Raw genomic sequence first — 11692 nt, 5'->3', positions numbered from 1 at the left:
ATATGATGATCAGTGGGGACGACTAGAGTTCACTTTCATTGCCTATCTCAGTCAGTGGATTTCGACTGGCTTAAGTATCTGGAAGGATACTTAAGGAGGGAGGGCCGCAATGGGGAGGTTCTACCAGCAGGGTCTTTGTGACCTGTATCTTGTGCTGACCTCTTGTCTCATCCTGTGACTTAGAATGCCTAACTTCCTGGGAATGCAGCCTCAGCCTTCTTTTACCCAGCCCCTATTCAAGATGGAGTCGTTCTGGTTCAAATGCGTCTTGACAGTTCATCCTTCAATGTTTCCAGCTAGGGCATTTAAATATTTGTCCATCATATTCTCTGGGCTCTGGAGCACAGAACACAGCAAGGTCCCAATAAATACTAATTTAGTAAACGAGAGAAAGTAAAGGGAGAGGGGAAGGGAGGAGCGGAGGAGGGTAGCAGGGAGAAGCGGGGGATATGGTCAGGCTATCCTCTCTGCCAGGCCTCTTTGCTGGAACTCAGAGCCTGAGCGCTGAAATTCTCATCCGCCACTCACAGCATGGCAGCCTCCTTGACCCACACCCAAGTTCCGCTTCCGGGATGGAAGCCTACGTCATTTCCCCTCTGGTTGCCCTAGCGACCCTTGGAAGCCAAAAATATGAGACAGTCTCTGCTTCCTTCTCGCCCTTCCTCTTCCTTTTCTCCGCTCCGGGGCAGCTGACGGAGCCGCTCCAAGGCTGCTGGCCGCGGCTAGTCGGTGAGGAGGGCATGGGGAGGGGCCGTCCCGCTTGTAGGGGGCTTTGATGGTGACCAATGAGAGGGAGGGCTGGAACGGGGAGGTGGCTCGGAGGCTTGGCCAGTAAGTTGGGGATGAAAACCCTCCCAGGAACCCGGTGTTTTTTTTTTTTTTTTTTTTTTTTTTTTTTTTTTTTTTTTTTTTTTTTGAGACGGAGCTTCGCTCTTGTTACCCAGGCTGGAGTGCAATGGCGCGATCTCGGCTCACCGCAACCTCCACCTCCTGGAACCCGGTTTTTAATGGGCTGAGGGAAGTGGCAGGTGCAGCAGCTGTGCAGACAATGATGCTTAGCAGCCGGACTTCATGGCCACAAACTGTGTGTGTAGAGAGGGCCACAGCAGCCTGAAAACCATTTTCGTCCCCTTTCAGGTTTACCCGTTCCACTGGGCCCAGCCACCACCCACTCCTGCTGTCTGTTAAACTTTCCTCCTGTTTCTGAGGCCATGTCTGACATGAAGAGTCTTTACTGAATAGTTTTCATTGATCACAGGCCCCGTTCTTCACACTTCTCACCCCTTTATTGAAATAGCAGTGAATATCTAATTGAGAAAGTACTGTTACAGGGGTTGAAAAGGCTACAGGGGACCCGAGCCATTGATATTTATTTATTTATTTATTTATTTTTATTTATTTGAGTTGGGAGTCCCACTCTCTCACCAGGCTGGAGTGCAGTGGCTTGATCTCAGCTCCCTGCAACCTACGCCTCCCAGGTTCAAGTGATTCTCCTGCCTCAGCCTTCGGAGTAACTAGGACTACAGGTGTGCACCACCATGCCCAGCTAATTTTTGTATTTTCAGTAGAGACGGGTTTTTCACCATATTGGCCAGGATGGGCTCAATCTCTTGACCTTGTGATCTGCCCGCCTCAGCCTCCCAAAGTGCTGGGATTACAGGCATGAGCCACTGCATCCAGCTGACTTTTATTTTTAAAATGAGGATCTGTTTTACTTGAAGGAACTAAAGAATGTTGGCATTCATGTAGTTGCTGGAATACTTGAAAGCAGTGGAAATTTCTCCACAGATGATAGGAAAGGATGGTCACAAAATGAATATCTCCTGACTCACACACCTAGTGAGCAGAGCCATAACCTCCTTAACCTTAGCATTTGGAACAGGCTGCAAAGTTCATCCTTCCTCATAGCAGCCCCTGCATTCAGTTTGGTTTAGTTGTTTAATGTGGTTTCTAGCCTTTTTTTTTTTTTTTTCAGGGTGCAGCAGAAGTCTCAGGTAGCTGAGAAGTTCGTGGAATTTTCTTCTTTGGTACACTTTTTACTATTGCTTGTGATATAGTGCAGGGTTGGGATGTACAGACATTTCTCAAGTGCACTGTGTACCTACACAGCACATTGCAATTTGGCTACTGAAGTCAAGAGAAACTGGTTTAAACAACTGGTGAGTGTAACATAGGAAGCACATTTCATTTGATAATAGGAACATAGCTTTTGTGCTAATAAAATGCTTTGAAAATTAGCCTGTGGTCTTTAGTAATTAGTGTGTATATCTCAGTGCTCCATTGGTTCATAACAAATGGACTAAATAGGTACCCTATTCAGCCATTTATCTAAATGAAAAGTTTGGTTACATTATAGTTGAGGGCATTGATCACAGCTACAATTTAACCAAACTTTTAAATTGGAAAAAGAGATTAAGATGAAAATCATGGGATTAAATTTTTAATTAGTTTGCCCCTTGGACCGTTGCTTGATATGACACAGTGACTGATTGGCTTGATGGGTGACTGATTGGCTACTTATGCCTGCCTGGGAAGATACGGCTCTGCTACCAAACCTCTGAACGTAAGAGTGTTTTGCAAAAATCTGAGTATTTTATTCAGTTATCTTTCACTTCATTCCTGCTTAACAAGGAATTGAAAAGGAAGGCAAAGTCTTGGATCTCATAGTTCTTGGTATAGTGATACATATAAAGTATGAGATGGGGGCTTCAGAGAGCTCATTAATAAATGTCTCAAACAAACATGTCTAAGTCAAACACTTCCCTTCCTGTCCACAATCTCCTCCTCTTCCAGGGCTCCTTACATCAACTAATGGTGCCATCATCAGTGCACTCAAGGCAAAAACCTGTGAACAATCTTGATCCCCTCTTTCATTTCCCACAGCTCACCCATCAACAAATTCTGCTTTTCTTCTAAAATATCTTCTAAATCCATTCACTGTTCTTATCTCTACTGCCCTAATGCAGGCATCATCATTCTTTACCTGGTTAAGTGTGGTATCCTCTTAACTCAACCTCCCTGCTTCTAATCTTCCAACCCATTTTCACCATCTCCGTCCGTTCACCACACAGCAGCAGCCAAAATATTTGTTTAAAATGTAAGTTAGATTCTATTACTCCAGTGTCTAGAATTATTGTCTTCCCCCACCAAATACTGTGCCTTACAGGGTCCTACATGATCTGGACTCAATCTGGTACCACTCTCTACCCCTTCACTCACTATCATCCAGACATACTATCTTTCTCTCTTCAACCTGCCAAGTTTTAGCCTGCCTTAGGGTCCTTGCACTAGCTGTTCCCTTTGCTGGAACCCTTTTCACCCAGGTATTGTTTAGGGCTGAACTTAAATGGTAACCTCTTCAGATAACCCTTCCTTGACCACTCAAACTCACTTGCCTCCTGTTATCCCTGTCACAATCATCTTGATTCAGTTTCACCACAACACTCATCATTACTGCTATTTTCTTGTATCTTTTTTTGTTTATTGACTATCTTCTCCACTAATATGTAATCTCCATGAAAATAAACATCTTGTCCATGTCGTATTACTGTATATCCAGAACCTCAAATAGTCTCTGATGTATGAGTGAATGCATGAATGAATGAATTCTGTTTCCCCAAAGCTGTTGCCATCTCATTTCAGGTACATTGAAACAGGGAGGCTGGTAAAGGCCAGGGGGTCAAAGGCTACATAGAGTGGAGCTGGAAGCACAAGATGTGGGCAAAGACACAGTGGGGAGAGGCAAAAAAAAAAAAAATTGGGGGTGGAGGGTAGAGGGCCCAGGAAGGAAAATGGAAATGACACAGAGCAACACTACAGATATGCCCTAGACATCTGAAGACTTGTACAAGCATGTGTGTACGCACACATACTCACACACATACCAGCTTGAAGGATCTTGTCTCAGCACTTGCTGTGTACTTGAGTCTTAGAGAAGACTTTTCCTGGTAGAGACGCTTAGGCTTCAGTGTTAAGGAGCCTGATTCAGAGGTCTAGATAGGGCCCATGTGTCTGTGGCTGTGTAACACTTGTAAGCCGGTCTCATTCTTGGTCAGGACAATAAGGCTGCAGTACATCATAGCAGCTGGGAGAAAGCCGTGTGGTATTTGCAGTGGTTCTGTTCACCGCCACATGAGCTGAGCAACCTTCCCTTCCCGGCCCCTCGTTCTGCTTAGATACAAAGTGAAGGCTTACTTCGGCTCCTGTGCAACTTGTAAAATCAAACTTAGCTGAAATTGGCCAGGTGGGGTGCGCTCCTTCCTAAAGAACAAGAGGCCCGCTTTTTAGAAAATCCTAAACTTTGGGTTACCCCTCAGTTTAGCAGTTACATTTACATGACACATTATGTCTAAAAAGCCATTTAATTTTATGCCATACGATGTTTATATTGACAACTGATGAAAATACAGGAGCTTATGCCACTGTGAAGCTACAATACAGTGGCTCAAATTTATTCTCTCTGTGTTGGATTTGAGGGGATAAGGATAAGAGAGAGAAAATACTATTGGCTCAGGTTAAAAAAGGAAAAAGAAAAAAATGGAGCTTAGACTTTAATCTTTTCATAAATCTTCCTCATCCCCAATTGTTCAGCCAAATTCAGAAGGATTAGCCTTCTGTCTTCCATGAACCTTTTGGCTGGACCTTTTGTTAATCTTTTTCCCCTTTGAGGCTACCCTCGATTTTTTTTTTTTTTTTTTTTTTTTTTTTTTTTTTTTTTTGAGACGAAGTTTCCCTCTTGTTACCCAGGCTGGAGGGCAATGGCGCGATCTCGGCTCACCGCAACCTCCGCCTCCTGGGTTCAGGCAATTCTCCTGCCTCAGCCTCCTGAGTAGCTGGGATTACAGGCACGCGCCACCATGCCCAGCTGATTTTTTGTATTTTTAGTAGAGACGGGGTTTCACCATGTTGACCAGGATGGTCTCGATCTCTTGACCTCGTAATCCACCCGCCTCGGCCTCCCAAAGTGCTGGGATTACAGGCTTGAGCCACCGCGCCCGGCCTACCCTCGATGTTAAAAAAAAAAAAAAAAAAAAAAAAAAAAAAAGAACTACAAACTTTATTCAGATCCAGTTCAGGGTCCCATGTGGCATTCAGTTTTTATGTCTTTTCCAATCTGTGATGGTTCCTCATGATTTCTTTGTCTTTCGTGACCTTAACACTTTTAAGAGTACTGGTCAGTTATTTTTTAGGCTGTTCCTTGGCTTGGATTTGTCCAGTGTTTTCTCATGATTAGACAGGGGTTTTGAAGTTTCTCAGAGAACACCACACTTCTCCATACATCATATTGGAGTATATCATGTCAATATGTCTTATTACTGGTGGTGTTAATAAGACACATTGCTATCGATGACATCTGATCACTTGGTTAAGGTGGCATCTGTCTGGTTCTTCCACTGCAAAGAGAAGAATTCCATTTGTGTTAATATATACTTGGGGGGAGATGCTGTGAGATTACCTTGGCTTTATTTGTAACCAGAATCCTTACATGTGTGTGTTGGGATGGAGGGGTGATGAGGGGGTGGTGGAATGGGCTGGACTGTGTGATCTGTTCACTCTGTACATCCCAAGAACAGATCAGAGCTTGCTACGACTGTGCCACACAAAGAGGGAAAGAGACCTTCGTATTATAATAAAACCTGGGGCAACGTCTTGATACGCATAAAGGAAAATGTGATATGGCATGTTTTTATTGTGTGTGTGGGAGGGAGGTGTGTGTTGTTTGTTGAATCTAGTTCTTTTTATCCACGAGTTCATTCATTATTTCTTAATAAAATATAATATTTTTTTGAGTGTTTACAAAGTGCCAGGTACCATACTAGGCTCTGCCTCTCTTATCTCAGTTCATACAACACTTAGACATCATTAGCTGTTTTACAGATAAGGAAACCAAGGCTCATGGAAGTAAGCTACCCAAAGGCAAGTGGCAGAACTGAAACTTGAACCGAGGCTCGTCTAACTCCGAAGTGTGTACCGGGAGCAATCAAGGTCCTTGCATTCATGGTACTTACATTCTAGTGCAAGAGTCAGGCAAAGCACCAAGCTTGCTTTCCTACTGTGTGCCAGGCCCTGCAATTAGTGCTAGAGATGCAGAATTATGAGACAGATGTTCAAGAAGCTCACACCTATTGCACCTTGGGAAGAGGCACCAAGGGCCTGGGGAAGAACCTTTCCTTATGGGCATCATCCTTGTTTTTTCAGTGACAATCCCATGTCTCAAGAATCACTGAAATGTTTTTTCTCAGGCATTTAATGAGTCAGGGTGGATTTGCCCGATTGCCCTCAGCCACAAATATCTAAACAGAGAAGGGGACTAATAGCGATGGGATGCCTGCTTGGCTTGTCATCTCAGCCCCACCATGAGTGAGTGTATCATTATCTCCACTAAATACACGAGTCATCCAAGGCTGAAAGAGGCTAAATAACCTCAGGCCCAAAGTCACCAGCTAGTAAATGGCTAGCCAGGAGTTTGATCCCAGATCTAACTGATTCCACAGCCAGTGCCCAATCTCAGTGCCCCTTGACATGCCAGGGGTGTAGATTCCAGCATCCTTGCTGCGACGTGGCTGAGCATCCGCTACCTTCTCATTTGTAGATGGGGCGGCCATGTTTACAAAGTGCCTGATGGACATTGACAACAGTTCATTTGTACCAAGCATTTTTTTGCTTAAGCCAAAGGATCTTTGGGCAAATTTTGCTTTTTTTTTTTTTTTTTTTTTTTTTTGACACCCCCTCCCCTCAACAGTCAGTTCATATCAATGGGACAAATGGAAAGTGACGATTCTGAATCATTTGTGACATGTAAAATGCTACTGTGTAAACAAATGTGCTTCCCTAAGAGAGATGGTATACCGCAAGTCAGGTCTCTCTGCCCCCGGCTTTTGATGAGAGGGTTTAGTTCCTCATAGAGGCGATGCTTAGTAAATAGCATTTGATGAGGCTGCTAATAGTTTGTGGCTTTCCTGTCTCTGGGCATTTGCTGAACTGTGTAGTGAAGAGGGGGACAGAAAAAATCCTTCATTCCCCTGACTCTCCCATTTGGTGGCTCCCTAGATTCGCTCAGATCATTGTCCTTTCTGTTCTTTCCTGTTTTTGAAATTGTGAAAACAAGGTGAGGTTGCTGCACTGGAGTAGTTGGAAAAGAAAAGGAGCCTAATGATGAGCAGGCCCAGGGATTAGGATGGGGAGAGCAGGTGGCAATCTGGTTTATTAAAATTACTCCATTTGGTTCCGATCATATAGAATTGAGGTTCACTGATTATCTTCAGTCTGCTGCTATCATCCTGCTAGAGGCAGTGAGAATGAATTACCAAAAGGTGGGATTAGCAGTAGACGGAAAGAAAAATGGGGTAAAAGGAATTGGAAGTTGTTCTTGATTTCCCTATCTTAGTTTGGATTCTCCCAGACCAGATCCAGAGGCAAGGATTCAAGCATATACAATTTATTTGAGAGGTGCAGGAACCATTGGCAGGAAATTGAGAATGGGCTGGGAAGGAAGAAAGGCCGATAAAGGATTGCTACTCCTGTGGAAGACTGGGGCTCAATCCCACTGGTGGACCCTGGGATTGGTGATGCAGGGTACATATGTCAGAATGATCTGTCTTCCACTCAGGGAAGGGAGCTGAGGTATTTATATACCAACTTCTGGGTGTCAGTGATTAACAGCTGCTCTCATGTGGTGTTCTGGGCACACAGGCAGAATGGTTCTCTGCAGCTTAGGAGAAAGCCCTCAGGCAAAGAGATGCAAATGCTGCAACTGAAAGTCAACCAGTGTGCACTGCTGTGGTAAAGCCAGAGGGATATGGGCTGGGTATCAACAGCATCTGTTATGTCCCCTTAAAACACAACAGAACACCCACTCCTCCCCCAGTATTTCCATATCACTAAATTGCACCACCATTTACTCAGCTTCTTATGCCAAAAGACCTTGGGATCTTCCTTGATGCTTTTTTGCTCTTGCGTCACATTCAGTCATGAACTCCATCTTAAAAATACACTTAGAATTCTGCTTCCTACTATCCCCACCATCATCTTTCATTGAGTTTCTGCAACAGCGTCTTATACACTCTTTCCTCTGATATGGTAGCCAGAGTGATCTTTTTAAACCTGAATCAGATCAGTTTACCCCAGGCCACCAGCTCAAAACTATCCAGTGGCCTCTCATCACTCTTAGAATAAAATCAGAAGTCTTTACCAAGCCCCCAAAGACCCTACATGATCCAGCCTCTGGCTACATCTCTGACTTCAGTTTCCATCTGTTCTCTTTGCTCACAGTGCTCCCACTAGATGGCTGTTCTTGCTGCACTCCTGCCTCCAGGCCTTTGCATCTGCTCTTTCAACATGGAACACTACTCCAGATGCTCATATCACTCTGTCCTCTCAATCACTCAGTCCTCTGCTCAAACGTCACCTCTTTAGGGAAGACTTTTCTTAATACCTTATCTAGAAAAGAGCCTTTTGTCACTCTATCCCTTAATCTGCTTAATTAATTTTTCCATAGCAGTGATCATGACCTGAATAATATTAGTTTATGTTTTATTTGTCTGTTGCCTGACTCTTGCACTAGAATGTAAGTACCATGAATGCACGGACCTTGATTCTCTGCATTGCCCCCAGCTCCTAAAAGAGTGTGACACATAGTAGGCACTGATTGAATGCATGCATTAATAACTGTTTACTGGTCCTGCTGAGAGGACCCATCTGTCAAATTTTTTCAGAACAGACAGCAGAAACTGCAAACCTTGGTTTAATAACTGCTTGGCTGCCTCTTTTCCCAGAGCTGGCTCTAATGAAGAACAAATTCTCTTAACAGAGTCGGTTGAAAGTCCTGGGATTACTTTCAACATGTTCTTTCCTGACGTCCACTGAAAATCTCAACTTGTTCATTTTTCTTTTTGTTTGCCTTTCTGAAAACAGTGGAAGGAAAATTGAGGGAATCAATGTGCTACATTTTATATATGATGTTGGGGACAAAGTGTAATCTTGATTTTTTTTTTAATAAACTAGAATGCAAAGTTGGTTATTTCCCCTAGCGTCTGGCACATAGCATATGCGTACTAAATGTCGAGTGAATTGGCAGTGTCCTCTATTTGATGTTATTAAGCTTTCTTTGTGTGCTAATTGTTCTGTAGAAGGTATTGGATTAGAGAGGCCACACCCTTAAAACTACCAAAGAGTGGGAGGATTTTCTCCATTACTGCCCCCAACCCAGAAAACCCTTAGCCTTATCCATACCCATTCCTTCTCATATGTACCAATCCATGATCCTAAAAATAGTCAGTAGAATCAGTTCTATTTTTTGTGTGTGGTTTAATCTAATCCATTATAAAAGTAATGCAGGTTAATTTTAGAAAGTTTTTAAATTACAGAAAAGTAAAAGAGAAGAAGAAACATAATATGTGGTTCTACTACCCAGAGATAACCACAGTTAATATGTTGGTGTATTTCCTTTCATTGTTTTCTATGTGTATTTTTACATAGATCGAATATACAATTGTATTTCTCTCTTAATATCATAAGCATTTATTCTTGGTATTCAATACTGTGAATATCTCTTTTAATAGTTATGTACTGTTACATTTTCCTGTTTTAGACCATTTAGCTTGCTTTTTATTTTTTTAAATTATAAGCAATGCTGGATAAATATCCCTATAGGTGTATCTTTGCTGGCATTCCTGATTATTTCTTTAGGATAGAGTCCCAGAAATGGTATAACTAGTTCTAAAGGAGACAAACTCTTAATACATTTTGTGAGATTTCATTTTGATTTCTAAAACCGTTCAAATGTGACTTCCATAAAAGAGCTCCAGAAAAGCAGATTGCCTCAAAGAATTTACTTCCAGTTTTGCAACATTTCAGACATAAAGTGTTTTAGCATTCAGTTTAAATGAGCACAGAAATCTTCTGTAGGCTGTCTCCTCTTCAGGCCTCTTCCCTCTCTAATAAAATGCAGCATCGGCGTTATAAAAATCTTTCTTTAGTAAACAACGTCTTTTTCTGTTCTCAAGGATTGTTTTTCTAAGTCTTTCTGGCGGGTATTGAGTTTACACCTAGAACTATGTGTTGTATTTTTGCTTGCCTGTTTATGATATCTTAAGGGTTTAGTTATGCTTTGTGTGTGTGGTTTTTTTTTCATTGCCAAAGGAAGTCCAGATTTCATGGCGGTGAAACCTGCTTTTATAAGTCTGTCTGGGTCTTTCCTGAAAGTCCAGGATTACCTTAGCAGGGACTGTCCTCAAGAACACTGTATGGATAAGGAGTCCCCTCTCCAAGGCTAAGCCATCCTGGAAAGGACCTTGCCAAAGAGAAGTGGTTTATCAATGGAGGGAAACCACACCATTCATAGGTATGAGAGGCCACGCATGCCATCTAGGAGGGTCAGGAAACAGGACGGCCTAGCAAATGATGTCTCAGCCATACTACATAATGTGCTGCATGCAACATTATTGAAAAGAATGAGTCAGACATCTCTATCTGACCTGAAAAGGCATCCATGATATTTTGTTAATTCTGAAAAACAAGATGTAGAAAAACATGTATGGTGCGTTCTCATATTTGTAAGGAAAAAAAAAGGCAAAAACCATGTTTAAGGATTTGGGAGGCTGAGGCAGGCAGATCACCTGAGGTCAGGAGTCCAAGATCAGCCTGGACAATATGGTAAAACCCCAACTTTACTAAAAATACAGAAATTAGCTGGATGTCATGGTGGATGCCTGTAATCCCAGCTACTCGGGAGGCTGAAGCAGAAGAATCACTTGAACCCAGGAGGTAGAGGTTGCAGTGAGCTGAGATCATGTCACTGCACTCCAGCCTGGGCAACAGAGTGAGACTCTGTCTCAAAAAATATCATGTGTAAAGGAACCTTGAATATCTACGTAAACCAAAAGAAATACATAGAAGGACACTTATCAGACTGTTGGTAATTCACTTGTATGTGGAATTGGGCTAGATGAGAATTAGAAACTTTGCTTTATACAACTCTGTTTTATAACCTGTTACAATGAACATGTGTTACTTTTATAACTTAAAGGAGGAAAGCTAAAAAAAAAAAAAAAAAGCACTGGAGAGGGACAGAATAAGAAGGGGAATTTAGGAGCTATTTACGTGGGACCTGTGCAGGTGGGTCGTCAGCCTCTCTGACAAGGCTGATGTGTGTGCCAAGGAAGGTTCCGTCACCCAGAAAAGTGGGACAGAGCTGGCGTGTCCTTACCCTGGCAGCTGCTAGCAAAATCAAATGTGTTGGCATTCACTGGAGATATCACACCTGTAAAGTCTTTTGGGGGAAAAAATGGGAATGATTCAGAGAGAGTCGACAATTGCCATCTGAGGGCTTGAGAGAGGGTGACCAGGAGAGATGGGAGGAACATGCTTTAAAAGCCCCAGAATGGAAAAGATGGATTCTGCCCCTGAATCACAGAGCTCTTCTTAGCCGTCTGTGAGACGGGCCCCAGGCCTTGAACGAGAGACAGTGCCCAAGGCTTTTATTAACCTTCTTCCCTTGGGAGTGAATGCTGAGGTGTGTGTCTTTGAGAAGTGATGGCTCAGAGGCTACACCGCTCTCAAACTTCATTTGCTTTATAATCTATTTGTGAATTAGGGTGTGTTCACCGGTGAATGGATGATTTAGACGATGACAGGTCTGCTGCAAAAATAAAGGGATAATTGAATCTCGAAGTCTATTAAAGACTGTCGTCTC

At 42.9% G+C, this 11692-nt stretch overlaps 1 long non-coding RNA gene across 1 annotated transcript; it reads left to right on the top strand.

Annotated features, from left to right (window-relative positions):
- Window positions 1–492: 492 nt before the first annotated feature.
- LOC116555077 lies at window positions 493–2237 on the top strand. Its single transcript, XR_004270361.1, has 2 exons — window positions 493–729; window positions 1976–2237. It is a non-coding gene; the product is annotated as an uncharacterized LOC116555077 (long non-coding RNA).
- Window positions 2238–11692: the final 9455 nt, after the last annotated feature.

The sequence above is a fragment of the Sapajus apella genome, unplaced genomic scaffold (genome assembly GCF_009761245.1).
Source record: "Sapajus apella isolate SASKATOON/1434 unplaced genomic scaffold, GSC_monkey_1.0 scaffold14, whole genome shotgun sequence".
NCBI classification, from domain to species: domain Eukaryota; kingdom Metazoa; phylum Chordata; class Mammalia; order Primates; family Cebidae; genus Sapajus; species Sapajus apella.
This window is presented reverse-complemented; position numbering and strand designations above follow the sequence as displayed.